Raw genomic sequence first — 24,133 nt, 5'->3', positions numbered from 1 at the left:
ACTTTGCCAGTGTCTAATCAAGACATTTTTTAAATTGACATATAGTAAGTTACAATGTGTCAATTTCTGGTGTACAGCATAATGTTTCAGTCATACATATACATACAAATACTCGTTTCCACACTCTTTTTCATTATAGATTACTACAAGATTTTGAGTACATGTGTGCTATACAGAAGAAATTTGTTTTCTATCTGTTTTATATATAGTAGTTAATTTATGCAAATCTCAAGCTCCCAATTTATCCCTTCCCACTCCCTTATGCTCTCAGTAACCATAAGTTTGTTTACTATGTCTATGAGTCTGTTTATGTTTTATAGGAAAATTCATTTTTGTTTTCTTTTTTCTTTTTTTTTCTTTTCTTAGATTCTACATATGAGTGATCTCATATGGTATTTTTCCTTCTCTTTCTGGCTTACTTCACTTGGAATGACGATCTCTAGGTCCATCCATGTTGCTGCAAATGGCATTATTTTATTCTCTTTTATGGCTGAGTAGTATTCCATTGTATAAATATACCACAGCTTCTTTATCTAGCCATCTGTTGATGGACATTTAAGTTGTTTCCATGTCTTGTCTATAGTGCTGCTATGAGCATTGGGGTTATGTATCTTTTTGAATTAAGTTTCCCTCTGGATATATGCCCAGGAATAGGATTGCTGGGTCATATGGTAAGTCTATTTTTATTTTTTTGAGGACTCTCCAAACTGTTTTCCATAATAACTGCACCAAACTACATTACCACCAGCAGTGTAGGAGTGTTCCTTTTTCTCCACACCCTCTCCAGGATTTACAATTTGTGGAATTTTTAATGATGGCTATTCTGACTGGGGTGAGATGATACCTCATTATAGTTTTGATTTGCATTTATAATCAAGATATATTTTTGAGTAAGTAAAGAGAACTTGATTTCCACTCCCAGTGTCTCTCTTGAAATCTAGATCTACACAGACAATGGTTAATATGATTCATCTATTCCAACTGCAGCATGAGAGCTATGATAAAGTCCTAAAGAATCCCATACTCCCAATACATGAGCACCAAGACAGTTTTTTAGATTCTCTCCTATGTCCACCCTCAATTGAATAAATAAGCCTATTTATGTGTGTAATAAATCAAACAAGGAAAAATTTAAATGTTCTTATTCAAAGAAAAGATGAGAATCAGAGATTATCTCTGCTTGGCCCTGTTTCATTACTCAGAAAATATAACATAAGAGAGACACAAGAGTGGGTAACTTTGGAATATAAATGTGAGAAGGGACACTAGCCAAGGAACATTTGACTCTGAGTCCCTCCAACTCACGGAAGAAAATAGTAAAATGGCACAACTCTAATATTTCTGACATACTCCTTAACAGAAACAAGTTATCAAATGCTTAGCAATGAGCTGCCTCAATGTCTTGCCATATATATCGGGTCCACAAAGCCATAGATTCTTGTTGTGAAGACTCTTGGAACGTAACTCTACCGAAGAAACCATGTATCTTGTGATACTCAAAGCAATTTCGACCTGAAAATCCTTCAAAATCAATTACCAAAAGTTTAAAGGATCACTCAGAAATTGTAAACGGATTAAACACCAAGTAAGGCTTATGACTGTAGGCTCAAGATTGCAGCTGGTATTTGAAGTAAAATTGAGTTTCTTCCCTCAATTTTTTTTCTGAAAAGTCAATGTTGATTATGAGCAATGTCTGAATCAGAAACATTAGCCAACTCAGAATTACAGCTTGCACTGCTGGATTTGTTTGTAAATAAAATAAAAGCGAGGGAAAAAAGAGAGACTTCATTATGAAACATGCTAGAATGTGGAAAAGAGATTAAACATTATTAAAATATCATTCCCAGGAATTAGTAACCACTTTCTAATTAATAACCTATCAGTTGACTGCACAAAATGCCAAACAGGAATTAAATTTTCATTTGTGAATAGGAATAATGAGGGAACACAGAAAAAGATTGGGCTTGGGTTTTCCTGTCACTAAAGATTAATAATTGCCTAAGGTCTGCATTCAAAGTTAAGACCCACATTTGGTCGTAGAGAAAGATAGTTCACTGGATGTGCGGGCAGGGCATGAGCTGGATATAATTCCTGTTTTACCATCACTGGAGTCAGATTATTTCCACTATTGCCTATTTCATTATATATACAGGACAAAAGCAAATGTATCCTTTTCAGAGGAAAAAAATGCAATATAAAAACAAGCTTATTAAAAAAAATAATAGCTCTCGATGATATAAATACTCAGCACCATGCTGTCAAGTTAGTTGTTGAGAGAGATTAATACCTAAAAGATGGTCTAGCCTTTTTAGAAAGAACTGACAATAATTGAAAAAAAGTCTCTTGCAGGGATTATTTTTTAAAAATGATGTTATATTAATGTGATGATTTGCTATGGTTTTATTTTATCAAGACTTTAAAAAAGATTATCATATTTATTTATATCTATATATTAAACATGTCAAATAATAGGTTGCTTATTCTATTTGCATAGCAAAAATTTGTAGACTTTTTTATTGAATGTGGTATGTCAAGACTGTAGAATTTTTTTATCCGTTGTTTTAAATGAAGAAACTAAATCTAAGCTAGATTAAATACTCTAACAAAAACATTTGTAATCCAAATCTGTCTGAGTCCAGAGTATACCATTCATTTCAGTCTACTTACATGATGCATTTAGTCCTTCCTGTGCCTGAGATTTTGAAAGCCACCATTTTAACAGTGTCACTATTTATTATGGCTTATTAAATTTTTGAAAATTAACATTTTCCCTCCTCTTTGACTAGAATCATTGGAAAATTACAGTAAAATAGTTCTTGGTATTGTTGGTCTTGCTCTGGTTTTTAAAATCTTAACACAAGCAAGATATGAAAACCCAGAAACTAGTGGCTTTCATTCTTAAACTCTTAATTTAGGGGGGAGGAACTATTTATGCCAAGATTTGGAGTGATTAAATTCCTTATTCTAAATTTATTCTTAAGAATGTGTTACAAATACATTCAGTTCCAGAAATACTGTACAAATATACAGCATGTGTATTGGCAGAGTTCCTGACCCCTGGAAAAGGACGTGAGGGGCACAGCTGGACTTGCTATGCTGCTATGTATCCAGGGAACCTCAACCCTGATTGGCATCGTGCTGTACAACTTAGTTCAGTCAAGAAGAGTCAAGAGAGTGGAAAGGGCACCATTAGTTGAGAAGAGAACACCCTCTCTGTTTGAGCTCCTAATCATCAGACTGGACTGCCTGCCTGAATCCACTAATTACACAACTTATTTATTTATATTTCATCTCTTTAATTTTTTTTTTTTTGATCCACTTTCTGGGGATTTCTCCGACTCTGTCTTTTTATTATTGTTTTGTTGTTCTTGCTGTTCTTATTTTCCCAAACATTCTTTCTGATTCTCTAAATTCCAATTTTTATTTCATATTTATGATGATACTGGTTATATTCTTGAAATTTCTCACTAAGGGTAAAGTTTTCACCTTGACTGTGACAGGAGGAGGATTAGGCAGCCTCCCCCTGAAGGGGAACTCAGTCCCACTTTCCATTAACCTGTAGCTCAGGGGCCCGGGGCTCTTTGGAGCCCTGGAGCCATGACCTGGGGTCTCCCGACGCCCCCTGTTCCCAGGTTAGAACCAGTCCTCAACTCTGATGGCCCCCAACTCTGGCCTCAAGACAGAGCTACCTAAGAAACTCTTTCCCTCACCCCACACTTGCCTGGTCAGTGGTCAGCGAATTGGAGAAGGATCCGATGGGAGTGCTAAATGTGAAATACAATGTCTTGGTTTTTCCTCTTTGTGGTTTAGCTTTGTATTTAAAAAAAAAAAAAAAAGGAAATAAACTTGAAAATGATATGTCATCATAAAAAAGAAACAAAAATTAAAATATTCATGGCCAAGCAAAAAATATATATATGTTCTTAAAATTTCTGTCATCTTATATGGTCTTTCTTCCTTTGGAGTTTCTTTTATCTATCTGTTTATTTTAACCATTGTCTGTTGTCTGAAAGATTTTCATGTTTGGTAGTTATTGGTTGTCCATTCCCATTTACAAATAAGCTGCACTAAAAGGTGTGAGGCGATATTTCATTGTGGTTTGGTGTGTATTTCCCTGCTGTTTAGTGATGTTGAGCATTTTTTACATACATGTTGGTTTTTTGCATGTCTTCTTTGGAAAAAAATATCTGTTAAGGTCCTCTGCCCATTTTTAGTCTAATTATTCCGCATGTCATATGGATGGCTGATAATATGGCTGACCATGGGACCAACAATCCAAAGGCCTTGAGGAATCTGTGTTTTTGGCAAATTTGACAAATAGCAAGGAGGCAAGTGTGGTTAGAGTAGAGTGAAAAAGAGGAGCGACAGCAGATGAGGTCAGCAAGGTGGAGCAATAAATTACATAAAGCTTTTCAAGTCATAGCGGTGTGAACGAAAAACACTGCAAGCCACATCAGTAAACAAAGAATGCTGAAACCATCAAGTCATCAGGGGCTGCCACCCCCCCTCAGTGAAGACAAGCCTGCAGCCCTGCCTCTGCAGCCACTCACAATGGTGCACCTTGAGGGGACTCAGAATAAGAAAGGACAGGTCACTGGCCCTAGACAGCTAGGCGCTTGTCAAAGGAATGAATTCAATGAGCCCAAATGTTTGCTTCTCCCATACATAGAAAAGCGCTAAATTCTTTAACTTGAGATGCCTGGTTTTCTTTAGTTGATAAGTAATCTTAATGTTCCAACTACCTGGTCTTTGTTGTAAAGCTCCTGTATGTCCTAGCTCCTCCCGTACCTCTTGGGAGCAGTCCCTCAGAGCGATCTTAGAGGCTATCACCCCGGGCTTGAAGGAGTTCGAGTCCTCAGAAATGTCGGCCAAAAAAAGCATAACTCTCCACTTTGAGGCTGTGCGTTTATTTCAGTCAACAATGGGAATGGTGAATGTCTGTGAACTCTCACATGGCACCAAGGACTGACCCAACACTATGCTAAGGGACTCAGCCAAACTTTAGCCTGGACTCTGCCTGCACTAGGTGACCCCATAGGTGACCCCAACCCCTGTGCTGAAACTTTGAGCAAGAAAATGCAATGCTACTGACTGCAAAATATACTTTGTCTTCATTGACACTGACAAATCATTTTCAGTGATTTTCCATTCACTCTACTTCTGCAATTTTCCATTTCCCCATAGCCCCTTTGTCTGTTCCCCATACACCTCTGATGTTTCACATGGATATCTCTGACTGCTGTAGGAAAAAATGGGAGAGTCAGGAGACTTGAGGGACAATTCAAGTGGCCCTGACCTGGCTACACTGTCTTGAGCTAAGTCTCAGGTCTCCTGCTGACCACAGAGGCGTCCTAGATATCTATTCAGTAAAAAAGCTGGAGTGGACTCCAGGACTGAATAGTGCCGAGACTCAGGAGAAGGGCATTACCAGTTATATTTGTTTAGAACTGGGAAATGCATTGAGAAAAGTACCTAGAAAAATTCATTCAATGTCTTGGAAGCCAATCTATTCAGTTAATTGAGGATAAACTTGGGACCAAAGTAGCATATGTGTGGTAAACAGGGCTAGTCTTACAGATGTGAAATGCATATTTATCCACTGTGATTTCAGAGGTACTACAAAGGATGAATTCTCTAAAAACTTTGCTCCAAAATCCCTCAAACTCTGGAGTGATATATTTATATCTTTGTAATTATCACTGCCTTTCCTATGGTCCACTGTTCTAATTTAAATGCACCTCTAAGAGTGTTGAGCTTTCAGTCTCTTTACTGTGAATAAAGGTGTAAATACATAGGAAAAGCAGATCAGAAAAAAAAATATTCTTGAAAGATGGGCATAAAAATATAGGGAAAAAAGGTTATGAGATTGGAGAGTGAATGAACTAAGTTCAACCTTTGTCTACTTCACAGTTTTGCTAAGGGCTGTCCAGAGGGCATAATAAAACCTTGAACCAGCCATCGTCAAGAAGAGTTTTCTCTGTACATGTGAGCAGAGGCAACTAATTGCCAGTCAGTTGATTGGAAAATCTCTGTAGTAGAAAATATTTTAATAAAGGTTTTTGTTTTTAGAAATGATTATAATTAACATTTATGAAGCAGATCAGTTATTATGGGCTAATTTCTGTCCTATGATGTGTAGGTATGTATCTAAATAGTGTATATATATGTCAGTGTGGATGTGTGTGAGAACATATTTCTATATGCAAGTACATGAGCACATATACATATATACTAGTCTTTATCACAACCTAATGAGTTATATAATATTATTATGCTAATCTAATAAATGTAGAAATTGAAGCATGGAAAGACGAAATAATTTACCCAAGATTACATAACTAACATCTGATTTAAGAGGATTTGAACACAAGCAGCTTCACTCCAGGGCCTATGAATTTTAACACTATGAATAAACAATATAATATTTTATGCCTACAAGAGTAGAAACTTTTTATTTCCTGTTAACAAAATTACTTTCTGTTATGCAAATGCAATCTTAGAGAACAATTAATAAATTCCATGGTTACAGTGAAATTCCACACACATGAAGAAACCTTCTATTTCTATCTCCCTGGCAAACAAATATAAAAATGTTGAAGAATCAGATTATAACTTCACAGGAAGGCATCACCACGTGAAGTAACCAAATTTTGGGAACTCTGTTTGGAGTCCACAGACCAAATAGCAGTGTGTGGAGGAGTGAGTTACTTTGCTTTTCAAACTTTCATTTTTTTCTATAAAATGTGCAATAATATTTATATTACACTATTTTGTGAAACAGAAACAATACATGTAAAACAGCTGGCATTCAGTAGACAAACAATGATGAATCCTTATGTTGATGAAATCAAGTAGTTTATTTGTTTTTGCCCTCCTTTTAGAATGAAAATAAAGCCATACTGAAAATGGAGATTTTAGTTCCCAGCATTAGCTTTTTGACAAAAGAGCAGAATATCTTCTGTGGATTCTCCCCCAAGCAGAGCCTATAACAAAAAACTTGGGAAGTTACAGACTCTTATAATGGAGAAAGAGAGCAAAGAGCCTCCAATAAAAATCTGCCTCATGTTCTCAGCACATTTTGAATTACAGTAGACCCGCAGGAAAACAACACTGATCTATTGGAAGCACTGAGTTAAGACTTTACGACCACTCTGGGTAAAGCTCTATTTGCCCTATATACAGTGTAAATACAATACCACCATTTATTTCATATACTTCAGTTGTTAGAAAGCAATCAGGATCTCTGGTTCTAAGAGAAATGGGTTTCTTGGCAGTAAGAATTTGTATTACCAACTCAAAAGAAAATAGCAATTTCTTCACCAACCAATCGCATGCTAGGGAGAAAAACCACTGTTCTAAATTATGTAACAGGAATAAAAAAGTGGTTCTAAAGAGCTTCTAAAGTCATCATTTGGAATAAAAGCTTGAAAATGACTTGAATTATCTATGGCTCCTGTTGACGTGTAAGATAACAAAATATTTTCAAAGTGCTGATCACACCCCAAAGTTGCATATATATCCTCAGAAGTATTTGAGTGGAGATACAGCAGCGCCGCTTGCATTTAAATCTGCATATTTCTTGTAGGAAAGAAACAACCATATGGTCCTTATTTCAAAATACTGCTCCTTGAAGACCACCATTTGCATCTGTAACTCTTTTTTAATTTAAAATAGGCAGACATGGTCTGTGTTTATGTTAAGTATCCATGTCTGCCTGACTTAATTTTCTCAGACTCTGATGAAAAAAGAAATAAATAGTATATCTTTTGTTGCTTTATTCTGTTAAAAAAAAAAAAAAAGACAAAAGTTGTATAGCAAGAAAAATGCATAAAGTACTAAAGGTGTGACTTTTAGAAAAACACACGGATTTACAGAATGGGGATATGGAGTAAACAGTCATGGACAAAACAGATAGCTGGCATTTAAAATTTGTTGTTGTTGTTGTTGTTTACCTATTGCATTGGCAACACTCCAAAAGTTTGCAACACACACCCTTGATGAGGCTGAAGGAGAAATGCTTTTTTATACATTTACTAGCAGGAATGTGAGATGATTCGATCCCTATTCCAGGAATTTGGTGATATTTGGCAAAATTACATATGCTTTTTCCCTTTGATCCAGTGATCACACTTCTAGGAAACTATCACCAGACTATTCACTGAAGCACTGATTGTTAAAGCGAAAGACTAGAAATAACTTTAATGTTAATAGAAAGGGAACTGATTATTAAATTATGGCAAATACACACATGGGACTACTGTGCAGCTAACAAGTGGAGTAGAAATATCTCTATATACTACTTAACCATGACCTCCAGGATGTATTTGAAAAGTTAATGAAAAGCAAAGTGGAAAGAAGATATTTCTTATTTATAATTCAGAATATATTATTCTTAATTATGTGCTCATAAAATACTATAGTTTATAGTATTAAAGTTTAATACTTAAAGTTTTTAATATTTTGGCTTTGTCTCTATTATGGCACAGAAAATGGTGTTTTATAAAGATTTTCCTAATTTTTTTTGCACAATAAGAATTTAAACTTGATAAAGGTACTAATGAGATTGGTTTTGCACAATTTCGGACACCAACTTCCAAGTGCATTTTGTTGGAGGCAATTTTCATCTTAAAACTGCAGTAAACAATATCAAATCCAAAATCCAATGTTGATGTGTAGGAGTTTTTTTCTACTTTACACTTAAATTTTACTTTCCACTATGATTCACTTAGACTTTGTGCTTTATCTCCCCTCCATGTGATAAATTTCTGATTTTGTAAGGAAATGCCATGTATGCTGGCAAATTTCATTATCTAAACAGCCTTCATGAGAAATTCATCTCACCAATCTTTCATATTTCTCAATTGTAATTACGAACAAGATTATAATGAACCTTCTTCCAGTTTGTCCAACCATGTAAACACTGGTTTTTCTTAATTGATTATATGAAACAGTGTTTTATTGTTTCGGTAAACAACATTAAAAGGCTACAAACCATAATGGGCTGTGAATTTGTTTCTAAAATAAGCTCCATTCATAACTGGAGAATGTATGTGTAATTTTGATCATCTGTAGTTTTGAAAATAGTGTGCCAATTTCAATAAATTTGATTTTCTTTAACAATAATATAACAGATGTATTGAAATAAACATGCAGCTAACAAATATTGCAAGTTAAGTCTTCTTTCAAAATGTTCTTGATGTCAATTTGTTTCAGTGGGAAGATAAACACAGCAGTATATGGAGAGATTTTGAAAAAAATGACATTTTCTAATCTTGGATCAAGCAATCACCACTGGATTCCTTCTAGAGCTGCCCACTTACTGCAATGATTCTAAGGAGAATGCACTGACCATGTAAACTTGACAAAGGTAGACGGCAAAAAGAAGACTTTCAGCCATGCAAAATCCTTATTCTGATTTATTGTACTGATTAATTGTATCAAATTAGATAAGCAATTTGCTAACTATTCCTTACACATTGTCAGAATCAAGAATTAATATCTAATCATACAGGATATTTTTTTTTTTTAATTTTAGAGTTAAATTCCCCTAGGTTAGCAAATCACTTCAGGAGGTAATTTGCACTCTTCTGCTGTACTTTATATAACATTGACCACAGATGACTTTTTGATGGCTAGAATGAAAAGTTCATTAAGTAATCATGGTCACAGCTACACCAATGCCCAAAACGTTATTTTAAAAGAATGTTTTGTTGTTTTTTTAAAAAAAATGTGTTTCATCTTTATATAAACAAATCCTTCAAACATAAAGTTCAGCCTTGGATGACTGACATAAATAGTTCATAGGGAAAGGAAATGAGCATTATACAGTATGAGGCAAAGTATTTTCCTTCTAATTGGGCAACTAATATTGTAACACATTTGAGTGAGCAGTTCCTCTCCCACACTGGCCTTTGAACATGAAAATTAATTTGCTTTTGCTGATGCAATGAGAGACTTTATTAATTTTGAACCAAACCCCCTGGTAGCAGCAAAGCAAACATTAGAACATCTGGTTGGTTACAGAGGGGCAGCTTGGCGAGTACTAAATCCAAGGTCTTACCATGACCAACTTTCATTCTAACCACTGGAGCTACCCAGTAGTATGTTTACTAATGCGGTCAACTTGTCAAGAGACGAGGCTTAAGATTCCTTAATACACTGCTTCTTCTGACATAGCCCTTTAACTCAACAGTATTGCCAGTGTGAGAGGTTGCTTCCACTGACTCTTTTTTCTCAGCGATATAATTATACAGTTAAGTATTACCATCAACCCTTGTTACCTGAAACATTAACTTCCCCATCCAGGGAATTTGCTCTTTGAAAAAAAGGATTTAATAAACCCATATTGTGCCTTTTATTCACTTTGGGAGGTCAGTGAGAACTGACTTTCCTGAGATTTTGACCTGCCCAACAGTAAAAAACCACATAACCATGTCAAAGCTTCTGCAAGTCTCTGCAGAATTAAGTGAGGCCCAGCAGAAATGTTGTAGTCTAGTAAGCCGTTTTAAAAGGGGTTGCATTTCTTATGAATTATAAGTGACTTTTCATGTTGTTGGGAATCAGGAAAAAAAAAAGGTAAAAATAATATTATCTTAAAGCTAAGGAAATCTGGGAACTTTTTGTAATAGTTAATAAAAATATTATTTCCTTGTATGAAATTAGAGTACTTCTATCATGGTGATTCATATTAATACATTTTTAAAAAAATTTGCTTTTGGGTGTGCATGTGTGTGTGTGTATGCACATGTGGACACGTACACTGGGTCCAAAAATTACTCCAGGAAGAATAGAAAGGCTAAAAAGTCCTACATGGTTCTACTGTTGACTATAGTCCTTCCTCCTAAGATTTACTGTTGTGAAGTTTTTGTTTTTTTTTTTTCTCCAATCTCTGGAATCTTGGTAGCAGGAAAGAGTGAATTATAAAGTAAGGACAATTCCTGCAGCAGTGAATACGTTTTCAAGGGAAACTCGGAACTATGCCTTGGAATGATTGAAGAATAAGACTCTTAGAAATCAGGGAGAAAAGAGCAAATCATGAATCTAGGAAGTAACGCTAGAGAGTCTCCTGATGAGGTTTATAGTTTGTTTATGTGTGTGTAGTTTTTCCTTGGACTACCAGAAGAGTACCTTTATCATTGGCTTTCAAATTGTATCTATTTCAAAATTCTCTCTGGTTAATTACTTAGTGTATGCATTTGCAGTCTTTGTGCTTATAGAATTTTATGTAATTAACCAAGACATGTTCTTGTATGGCTCTTCCCCTGAAACAAGTACCCATGGAATGAACATCATGTCAGGTGGACACGAGTCCCAGAGTTACAGAGATCATTAAAAAAAAAAAAAAAAAAAAAAAAAAAAGCAAAGAATGTCCAGAATGTCCAAAGTAAAGCTGAGCGAAGAGAGAAAATGGACGTGGCGGAAGTAGTCACAATACCATCAACTCTGTAGTATACTTAAGGCAAGCTATCTCATCATGACAAAATGCTTGTATAAAAAAAAAAAATCACTTTAATGGGCAAGATGGCTGTCCATTTTTTGCCCACTGATTCCATACTTGGTATTGAAGCAACTGTGTTTTATTATTTCTTCATGAGAAATCTGACTTCAGGATTTAATGACTATAAATAGAAGAATAAGGAAGCTTGTAGACAGCGATAAACAATTCAGATTCTTTTTCCATAGTCTCTACACTTCCATTATTGTGCCCACCATGAGGCTTCGACTAAACACTGATCTCTTCAGTCTATCCCAGTGGATGGAGACCGAGCTGTTTTATTTGTGAAATTAAATTGCCTTCTTTTTTAAACTCCTTAGTTTATTTCTGTTGTTATCAGATAATGTGTTAGCAAAATGCTGCAATATTGAAATGTCAATATTCATTTATAAAATTCACTGTGATGCTTTAAATGGACCCAAGCAGCACAAAATGATTTGCATACAAAACATTTATTGCCTAATCAGACTCATAAATTTGAGAGAATATTTAATCAATCGGGTTTACTGGATTCACTAGCAGTTTATAAGATTCTTTGATGACACAAAATGCAGAATAAATAACAGTACATATTTTAGGAATTTTCCCAATTAAACTCACTGATTGAGTTTGTTGCACAAACAATTAATGGCAAACAATAAAGTAATGAGCCATATTCTATTTCTAAAGGCATTTTAAGAACTGATGAATCATAAATTGTCCAAAACATAAACATTTTTCTTTCCAAAATTTTTATAGTATTTCATTTTTGCCCAGTTAGTTGATGAAAAGGGTCACTTACATGAAGTTTCTTAAAGAATAGACTTAAATGCACTAGATTTAGGTACAATATATGAGCTTCTGCTATGAAATATTCATGTAATGATTTTACCCACTATATTTGTATCAATTAAACAAAATTTAATACCCTTGATGTTCAAGGGAAATAATCAGAAATCAATTTCCTCTATAAATGAATAATGATGAATAATTTTATTTCATAGGTACTCACAACAGGATACCAGAGCAGAAGTCATTACTTCATTATTCAAAGTACTCCAATATTGAGAGGAATTTTAGAACCACAGCTAGATAGTATTAGAAAAACTCACTGTTGTTATCAAGCTGAGACATTAAAGAGCATTTTAAATGCTTTATTTCTTCATCCAACTTCCCTCAAGTTCTGAGAATCAGACAGGATATTATTACAGGAAGGTGAGGTATAAATAAATAGGAGATGTTTCAGAGTGAGAAGGAAAATTGTGGAGTGAATAGTGGAGAGAATGCTAGACCACATAAAGCTGAAACATGGAAATATTATTCTAGTTTTCTGCTGAGTTTCCTGTGAGCTTAGGAAAATCACAGCCCAGTTTTCTCATTTGTAAAATAATACCTTCAGAGCTGGCCTTTGAATATTGCTACTTTAATATTAAATACTGGAAAAATCTAAGGTCTGCAACCAATACAACTTTGTTACAGTCAATTCAGGAATAATAATAAAAATATTCGTAAAAATATTGATATTTAATTTGGGGGAATTAAAACAAATTAAAAAAAACAGAAATAGTTTATCAGAGCAAGAATGATGAGAATACGAGTTGTAAGTTTTTTTATTATTAAAGAGGGAGATTTAATATTGATTAAATAAAGAGCTTGCTAGGTTAAGTATGGATAGTAAATAGCTTTATAACAACTAGTCATCCATGTGGGGAAAAAAAATGAATCCCTAGAGTCTATACAATACAATGTTTATCCATAAGGGAAAATCAAATCAAATCCTCATTAAATCCTTACATGAAGGGCTGAAACGTAAAAGCAAAATGCTTCTATAGCTGCATAATGGATTACATAATCTCACCACTTGATATGTCAGAAGTCCAGGTGGGCTCAGATGGGTTCTCTGCCTAGGCTCTCACAGGGGCAATATTAAGGTACAGAGCAGGCTGGGTTCTTGTCTGGAGCCTCAAGGGAAAAATTGTTCAGGCTTATTCCATTTATTGACAGAATTCAGTTCTCTGCAATTATAGGACCTGAGGTCCCCTTTTCCTTATGGGCTGCTAGCAGGGGCCACTCTCAACTTCTAGAGACCCACCAAATTCCTCCTCACAGGGACCCCTCATATTTAAGGCTGCAACATTACATCAAACCCTTCTTGTGCTTTGAAACTCTGACTTCTACTGCTTCTTGCTGCTACCTGGAGAAAACTTTCTGCTTTTAAAGAGCTTCCTTGACTGAGTAAAGCTGAGAATTTCTGGAACTTAAGGTCAACTAACTGGGACTTAGTTACATCTGCAAAATCTCTTCTCAGGAGTTTCTAGTGTAGGATTTGATTTTAAGACACAGGAATCTTAGGGAATGACCCCATCCTTAGAATTATGTCTCCCAACACAAAAATGTTTTAACATTTTTAGAAGAAAAATTAATTAGAAAAATTAAAAATGTTAGGGTGATAAAGGCTTTGTTTAAAAAGATACAAAGAAAAAAACCTTTTTTTTTTCTTTTTCTTATTTCGATATGAGATAATTAAGGGGGCCAAAGAAAGCACTAAAAATAAAATTAATAAATTATTAGATGACATTAAAGTATAAAGCCTTATTTATCGAAAATCCTTCATATAGGGAAATTATAGCTGCTGATAACTGACAAAAGAATTGTATACATAATACAGAAAGAAGCCTATTAAGAAGAGTAAGTACAATAACCTGATGCAAAAATGTCCAAACAAATCAAACCTGTTACCAAAAAAAGAGATCTAAAAAGCTTACTAACATGTCAAAAGAGAAACAAAGTCATTAATCATCTGCGAAATGCAAACTTAGAGTTCAGAGTTCCATAACGTTCAATGTTTCACCTATTGGGTTGTGTTGGAATTGGCATTCTACTCAGTGGTATGCAGATTATTTTAAACTGAAACATCTGAAAAGACAGCATCTGTAGAAGGAAGCAGTACCCAAATTTCAGCTGAACCTCTCTCCCAGAAGATACAGCGCCACTCAGCTGTCATTGGCTCCTCTCTCAGAGATTTCCTATCTGAAAGAAGACTGACCTCTAGCACTGGGGAGATCAAATTCGGTTATCTTCAATTCCCCAACAGGGAAACTTCCTGCAAGGAAGCATACAGACTACTCATTCTTATTAGCATAAAAAGCCTAATAGAACCTTTTACAATTTCCCATTGAAACCATTACACCCCTCCTACCTCCTTCTTTGTCGAGTTGGTATATAAACTTTTACCTCTGGGTGTTTGTTGAGTTACTAATTAGTGAGTGCCCCTAGTAAAACTGTAAATAAACCTTGTCTTTCTCCTACCAATTTATTATCAGTTAATTCACAGTCCCTTCCCCTCACCACCATTCAAAACAAAGATGGTAGAGCAAAAATTTTCCTCCCAACAGTTGTCAAACATTAAGAATTTTAACAATGCCCATGGTTGGTGAAGATTTAGAGAAAAGCTTTATGTATTAATGATGAGAGTATAAATTAGTGTATGTGGAAAACAAATTGGCAGCTTTATTCATAATTATCAAAACTTGGAAGCAACCAAGATGTCTTCCGTAGGTGACTGGATAAAAACAAACAAACAAACAAACAAACAAACCAAAAAAATGACTGATACATACAAACAACAGAACATTATTCAGCTCTAGAAAGAAATGGCTATCAAGCCATGAAAACACATGGAGGAAGCTTAAATGCATGTTATTAAGTGAAAGAAACCAATCTGTAAAGGCTACATACTGTAGAATTTAAATTATATGACATTCTGTAAGAAGCAAAGCTATAAATGTAGTAAAAATATCAGTGTTTGTCAGGGTTGGATGTTGGAGGGGGATAAATCAGCAGAGTGCAGATAATTTTAGGGCAATGAAGATACTCACTATGATACTATAAGAGTAGATACTTTATATATTATTATATATACCTTATATATATTACATTTTCATAATTTTATATGTATGTTATATTTATATATTATATTATTCATAATATAATCATATAATGTAAATATATATTTATAGATGTATAACATATATAATAGTTATTATATAATTATATAATATATAGATATATAGATATATAACACAGTATATAACTATAGATATATATCATTATGTCAGTCACAATTCAAGTAAAAAGCAGCTAGTTTAGCTTGCAACAAAAGTGACTGCACAAGCCATTTTACATCAGTGTGCATTTGGAGAGCTGTATGCCCATTCCTCATTTCTTCACATAGACTATTTGAGATTTTATTCAATTATGGAGATTTAATAGAATTAATAGTTTCCTACCTCGCAAGTACATTCATAACTTAAGTTTTGTTTGTTTATTTGTTTTAAATGGCAAGTGCACAACTACTCCTAGAGTGTTTGTTTATATTAGTACTAAAGTGCCAGCAATTTTGCTGCCAGGGCTTTAGTACCATCAGTGCAAATGTCAGCACCATGAGAGAGGCAAATAACATCTTATTTAAAGAAAAATTTTCTATGTGCAAACCTGAAATTGTCTTGTGGAGCCCCAGAGTCAATAGCCAACCATTGAGAACTAGTGATATACAGCTCTGAAAATGAGTGAATCACCATCACACATGGCAAGATGGATGTATCTAGAGACACGATACTGATTTTTAAATTACATTGCAGAAGAATATATAGAGTGTGTGATACCATTTTTATAGAGCTTAAATATAATAATGGTTAGGAGAGCATACATACATTTTAAAATTCTGTTTTATAAAAGCAAAGGAATAATACATCTAAAGTCAAGGTAGTAGGTTACCTCTGGAGGGAATGGAACAGAAGTGGAGTACACCTGTAGATTCAACTATTATATCCCCCTCCTCTCCATCATGGCTTCCACTTACTATTCTACTATTCATAATGCCAGTTGCCTCATAGATCTTCAGCAATGCCTTCTTTCCGTGCACTTCTTGGTTTTTGTACCCCTCAGTTGTTCTGTACATCCTGTCCCCTCAATTTGGTCCACAGCTGAGACTGAAATAGTCACAAGCCAGATTGTAATCTCCGTAGTGAGCTCCTGCTCTGAGAACTCTTCTTATGAAATCCTGCCCTTGAACTGGATTTCTAAGAGTGATTAAAGGGGAAAAAAAAGACCTAAATTAAAACTAGCAGGAACATTGTTCAATTATGATTCATGATGCATTACATAAAATCATGATTTGTAATTATTATTCATAATCAGAACTTTAGGGCTGACTGGTGATCACACCAAATTTTATAGCCCATTTTCTTCTAGATGACAATTTTATACCTGTGGCTCTTTCCTCAGACCTCCAAAATTACCCTCTTCCTTAATCTCAGCTGACTCTATGTTCTGATTATCTACTGCTGCATAAGAAATCACCATACAACGTAGGGCTTAAAACACAATGGGCCTTCTGACCGCAAATTATTTACAGCAAACTCATATAAAGAATGCATGAGAAACTTCCCTGTCCCCAGTCATGAGAAACCTCTTTCCGTTTTGCACTGGCTTGGTGTCCAGAGTTTCATCATCTAATCAAGTTTAAGTGAGAGTGAGCCTCCTTGATTATTCTTCAGATGCACACACACCACCCCACTTCCCTCCAAATTCTGTGCCTCACAATCCAAAAACCCATGAAATAGGGAGAAAAGTTATCTATCAAACTACACTCCCAACATAAAATAAATGCTCATTGAAATGGAGGAGAGGAGAGGGATGGGAGACACAAAGATTTCACAGGTTCATAGCAATTTCAAGTCAAGACGAAGACGTGATGCCAGCTCCCTGATAAGAATCCGGGCATGCGCCTTGGGAATGATTCTTGGCAGTCTAAGTCCCTCTTTCTCGGTCGTTCTTGCATTTGATGAGAAAGAGTTTGTGTTTGTAGCTAAGGCACTTTCTCACAGCCTTCCTAACAACACAAGTTTGGGAGCCCACAGTCTTCTTTTCATTTTGTACCATTTCTGCACTTTTGGTCTAAACACGCAATACATAAATACTCCCTGGGCAACCTATGTGCCTGTTTATAATTAAATCAATAGATCAAAATCACAAACACGTTGTTTTACAGGCCTTCTCAACATGGGTTACTGATGAGGATGATGTGAGAAAATGTCCTTAAGATTCTTTGAGATTAGCTTTAAATGGCGCATCAGGCATCATCGTATACCTCTCTGAAGTCTTGACAAAAGGTCTCACAAATATTCCTTTGATATCTTTCTTTCTCCTGAGACCACATTCTACTGACAGTGGCCTGGACTTTGGCTATAATGCTGTAATCAATTAATTAGTTAATCAATGCTATAATTAATGCTGTAATTTCTTAATTTGATAATCTCTTATTGCTATGAATTGAGAATAAGAACTAATTTTATATTTCAATCCAACTATCCTTGTTCTTTTTACCTTTTCTCTCTATTCTTCTTAAAAATACACCTGTCCCTTTCTTAAATAATCTCTCTCTCTCTTTTTTTTTGTTACATGCAATTAAATGAAATAATTTGGAATTAGTTTGTATAGAAATCTCCATAGGCAGATCCGTCATTGGTTTGGTAAAATTCCTGTGTATCGCAGCACAGACAACAGTTAAGCTATCTGGCATTACACATCACTAGGCATCTTTTTTCCAGCCTTTGATAGCGCTTTTCTCACTTTCTTCTTCCAGTAGTTGCCTATTGCCTATTCCCAAGGCCATACTGCAAATTTAGAGTTTTATTATTGACTCACCCCATTTCTCATACCAAAATCTGTTCTAATCAGCTGTCTGTGTACAGAAAAAAATATAGTGGACTACAAAACTAACAGTCATCTATTTTGTTTATGAATATGTGACTTGGCGCTACCTAAGTGGCAACAGGTTGGCTTTGTTCCACAAGACATCAGCTGGGAGGCCCAAGTTGAGCTGGATGATGTGCTTTCAAGTTACATCACAAACTGTCAAGTTGGTCAACAGAGTCTGCCAGCAGCTAAGGATCCCAATGAGACTTACTCCATATGGAGAAAAAAGATGGCCTGCAAAGAGCCACAGACTTGGCCGAGTTCCCAAATACTTCACCTTTGCTTTACCTTCCTAGGACATTGTGTTAAAAATGCGACCTGCATCCCCACGCCCCAGATAAGCATCTTTACCCAGTAAGACAAGCAGTGAACAAAGAAGGAGGGGGGGGGTGCTTATTCAAGCTTCCCGCCACACCCAGGTGCTACAACCCAGAATTTTCCCCACTCAAAACACTTGAGTAAGAATTTTCCTAAATGAGACTTTTTTAAACCGATCTCATAGAATGATGGGTTCTATTAAGTATCTGAAATTGTATTTCCATAGAAAATATCTTTCCTTTGGGTAAATGCACACATTAATAGGTAACTTGTGTCCTGTTTTCACTACACCTGTATTTTTTCTAGACTCTTCCCTGTCCTTTAATGGCAATATTCCTTCTTCTTTCTAGACAAGTGCTCACTTTTCACCCTAAAATTCTAGATGAATTGGCTTTCCTCTTTTCTATTTTTGTCTAAATCTAATTTTTCTAAGTTCTGCTTATATCAGCAATAATGCTGATTTTGGGTCATTGTGTCTATGATTCCCCTCTTTCCCTTGGGGTCTTATGCCGCACTTTAGTGCTTCAGTTGTTTTTATTATTTATCTATGATGATATGGGATTAATGTCTGTTGAATGAATGTTTGTCTTCTAAATTAAATTATAAGCTTACGGTCAGAGAATATTAAATATTGTTAGATTGAATAAAGGTAAATGAATGGGTCGTGTATGTTGGGGGCTGGGGAGAAAGATAAAGAGACAGAAAGAAGAATGTTCTTATGACTTGGTAAAGGTAATTTAAATTTCTAAATGACTAGCTTTCTCCCAGAAACAGTATCAAACCCTACCATAGTATGACACTTTTTTTTCCTTTTCCAAGACACTTTGATAAGAAAATGTCCATATGTAAAAGCTGTTTTATTTTTATCCTTTGATTATTACCATTTTAAATGTTAACTCTTGGTTCAATGTTGGCCATAATTTTCTAGTGACCTTTATGTCTAATTTATTAGAAATCCTTTCTTATTTCCCTGCACCTCTGCAGGATTTGTATTTCAGAATCGATCATTTCTTTCTCATCTCTGAAGCTTGATCATGTTAATATTAAGTCTGAAAATAAACTTTAAGTATCTAAGCATTTTTCAGTATTTGCTTTAGTTTCTAAATATAAATGATTAACTTAGTTACTTGGGTTGCTATAATAAAATTCCATATACTGGGGTGCCTTAAACAACAGACATTTATTTCTCACCATTCTGGAGGTTGGGAAGTCCAAGATCAAGGTGCCAGCAGATTCAGTTTCTGAGGAAAGTCCCTTCCTGGCTTGTAGATTGTAGACTATATCCTCACAGGGCAGAGAAAGCTGAGAGTTCTGGTCTATTCTTATGTAAGGACACTAATCCCATCATGGGGGCTCCACCCTCAAGACCTCATCAAAATCTGATCACCCTTCAAATGTCCCACATCCTAAAACCATCACATTGGGGGTTAGCGTTCAACATACGAATTTTGGAGGGACACAAACATTTAGTCCATAACAATGATTTAGACTGATTTATAGGAAGGGAAACTAACCCTTGAAGAATAACTAAAATTGCATCAAGAGAAGCTGAATTCCTAAGAGATAAGACAAGGGTCTAATAGCTAATATCACTGTTAGCTCAGCCACAAATAAGCTTCCAAAGCTGTATCATCTCTAGAGTAGCTTTGAAGAGGTGAGTGAAGGTGCCTCAACTCTCTTCTGCGATAGTGATGATAATGACTGTTCCTTTTCTCTTAGCAATTTGCACACCAGCCCTTCTCTAAACATGCTCTTGCTACGCCAATTCTACCTGTCAACAGGTAGCTTCACCGACCTGGACAGATGTTTCCTATGGCAACACTGGAGGGCCCGAGAAGAAAAACTGGACCGTCTTTTATGCATTTTTCCCTTTGTTTCAAAACTGAACTGGAGAATGTCAAAACTCAGGCTGATACTGATCAGGAAGCTTCCCAAATCAGAAATGTTGCTAATGTCATGCGATAAAAATGAGTCAGAGGCAGCTAAGGGGTTAAGAGAAAGTGAGCAAGAGATGCAGATATTCCTGTGTTACTTATGACAACGTAAGCATAAGATTATTTCTTTGAAAGTTATTTCTGGGTCTGGTCGTGTGTATGAGCAACGTACCTTTCCAACACTGGGAACAGAGTGGGAACTCAATACTTTGTCAGTGGTGTTGTAGTTGTTATTACCAAATGGATGAATAAAATTGCCCCAGGTCCTATTCTGAGTAATCATACATTACATGTGCACATAACATGTGCATAGTGTTTGATAGGAAAAGAGGATAATTAATCAATTAGTACCCATTTTATATCTAATACTGTTGGGCAGTGACTAACAGTGTAAACTGCTCTACTAAAGAATAACAGGAAAGCACAAGGTAGCTTCCATTCTGGCCTAAACATCATATTACTTTCCAGAGGGTTAGTCAAATATCCTAAATCCTTTTTATTAACATCTTCTTGAACACACTGTATTTCTTACATTTAATAATGTCAAGACTTTTCACTCGAGGGTTTACATTTGATTTTGCCACACAATAGACAATTCCTAAGGCAATATGTAATTCCAATCCATTAGTTTACTGGGTTGCAGCTTCTGTGAACTGTGAGCGTGTCATTTTTGATAATGAAGTCTAGTAACACATAGAATATAAAGATAAATAAACTGAAAAATGACTCACTATCTAGTTCACATAAGTGGTTCCTTTTAAATAAAAATCTAGTTTTCATCTTTTTCTATAAACCCTTATTAATTATGAGTGGCCAATAGAAATTTTAAAACAATTACTAGTACATATGAATAAGTGCTTTATAAAACTATTCAAGAAAGTCACTTAAGTCATAGATTTGGTTTTAAAAGTCATCTTTCATCAATAATTTTTATTTCCTCCCTTTCAGTTTCTACTTTTATAAATCCATTATAATTATCTTTGCTTATTTATTACTTCATTTGTTATCATAGATTTTGTGTCCCCAAAGCACGTCATGCTACCGAACGGTTGAAGTCTTCTCGGTAGAGCCCACCTGCTCACAGGAAGAGTGAAACCTGATGTCACAGCAGGACTGCTGCAGTTGATGGTTTTAACCTGAGTCCTTAGTATCATTTCAAGTAATGCACACTACGTTTTCCCTAAAGCCATTTCCTGGTGTTAAAAAAGGGAAAATTTATGTTTCGTATTACACTTGATTTTTATGATCTGAAAACTGAAATCCTCTTCCTTGTTTGAAGAAGGAGGAGGAAATGCAATGTACACAATCCACCCGTTCTAGCCTCCAGGGGACTATCCCACTAAGAAGAGTTCAAATAAACACTGTATCTTATATTTACGCAATAGAAAATGATCTTTTTAAAATAATTTTTCTTCCTCCCTTTCTATAAAACTTAGTGTCATCCTAATTGCACTTAAAGTTTACTGCATGATATTAGATAACCAAATGTCTTTATCTTCTTCAAGCTTATTAAATAATATAGATTATTTCCATTGCTCATTTTGAGAATTTTCATTCTAAACAGATATGCATCAATATCAATCAATATCAACATATATTTGCATTATTTATGCAGAAGAAATGTACCACCCTGGATGTTTATAAATATGTGTGTGTGTGTGTGTGTGTGTGTGTATAGGGGGGGGGGGAGGGAGAGATACAGAGACAGAGAAAAGAAAAAAGGGAGGGGGAGGGAAAAGAAAGGATGAGGCATACAGACCTTGACATGCAGCGGATATTTACCTATATATTCTTTGGAGAGATTTACATGCACACGTACTAGATCCCTGGAGCAGAGAGGAATGGTGTGAGAAAATAGAGCTAATAAAATCTATCTTCAGAAAAGACATTAGCAGCATCTACCTTCCTTGAAGAAAAGGAAATGGGATGACGAGATGCAATGCATTGGAAGATACCAGACATCTTTATCAAGTGAAGTGTCCAGATGACAATATACGAAGATTCTAATAGACCCAACCCCCAGCTCAGAAACATGCACTTATGGTGACATTTGAGCTCCAAGGCAGACTCCTTAAGAGAGGTCTTTGGATGTCTGAAACCTGGAAGAAGAGTAAAAACCAATAATAGAAATGTGTCCTACATCACCACCTGAGATGGGCGATGCCAGGATGACTTCCAGATGCTACTTGGCACTGCTGGACCATTTCACGCCTCAGGCAGGGACAGAGTGGCCAGCACACTTGCTGAGACTCACACTTGTTTCTGGAGAGGGGGGTATGTAGCTTTGGAAGGAGAGTGGGGCTCGTGGCATCCAGCACCAGGGGTGGAGGGGGAGCTCGGGCAGACTGGTGGGGAGCTCAGTGAGCCAGCGTGGCCAACGGTCTGGCTGGAATGTGCAGGTGTCCCAGGTGGAGATCTTTTCCTGTAGCGGCTCTTGGGTGTAAATGAGACTGGCCCTCTCACCCCTCCTCCACCAGAAGCTTGAAATGAGCCTGTCCCTGCATTCAGTTTCTAGAAAGTGGAGACAGTAAGAAGAGCCTTGATCCACATTCCTACCTGGCTCTGGCCCTGATGCTACATACCAGAGAAGAAAGACTCCCGTGGGGCTGAGCAAAAAGGACCCACTGAAGCCCCCAACTTCTTCCAAGGGCAATGGCCAGAAGGCACAGGTGAAAACAAAGGACACCTGAGAAGAAAAGATTTAAGGTGGAGGTTGGTTTAATCTATGCCTGGCTTTCCTCATTCTGAAGTTCACATGCAGTCACCTGGGGCAGGTGGGAGGCCAGCTAGGGAAACATCTAACGATGCCGCAGCCCAGGCACTGCCCCAATCCAGGGACAACGTCTGCATGTGCAGTAGGTGTGGTCAGGGCGCATTGTTCAACACGGCTGCATTGTGTGATTCTAACCAGGCTCTGTTGGAATCACAGCATATTTCTTGGAGCAATTTGGGGAGTATAAAGAAATGTACATCAAGAACTTGGGGCTTCTCTCAATGAGCCATTCCAGAGGGCATCAGGGCTGTCATAGCAGAAAAAACTGCTAGAAAATAGATTGAAAGTTTCACTCTTCATCTGAATATTTTGACAAAATAGAGACATATATAATGTCAAACATAAGTTACTCCCTTCAACTTCTTCCCTAAATTCCAAATACAGGATGATTTCAATTGTGTAAACTAATGAAAAATAACTATGTATGTGTATTTGTGGTTTTTTAATGGTGACTGCATTGGTATGTGCCTGCTAACTTTTCCTGAAATTGTTTGAGTTATTGTATAGCTTGGGATCATTTTATACTATAAGAATTCTGCAATCTCTTTCTTAGAAAATACAATCTCAAACTAGGCTGTTTTAAATATAGATAGTCAGTGGTATCTCAAGTAAATACTATTTGTGATTTAACCAAACAGAGCACTTTAGATTGTAACAACCTCCTCTCCCACACATGCCTGTCTGAGGTATGGTTATTAAGGTTTTGCTAGAGCAAAACAGGCACATGGCATTCTATTAGCAGAAAATCATTTCCAATAAACTTATTTAGGGAGTATGATTTTGATTGTTGGTGCACAGCTTTATTAAGATATATGTAATGAGACTGGCCTTAACTTGCTGGACATGAGGTGAGAAATGAACTTGAACTTGAGTGCA

This window comes from Camelus ferus, chromosome 1, assembly GCF_009834535.1.
Source record: "Camelus ferus isolate YT-003-E chromosome 1, BCGSAC_Cfer_1.0, whole genome shotgun sequence".
Classification (NCBI taxonomy): Eukaryota; Metazoa; Chordata; class Mammalia; order Artiodactyla; family Camelidae; genus Camelus; species Camelus ferus.
Note: the sequence above shows the minus strand (reverse complement) of the source record.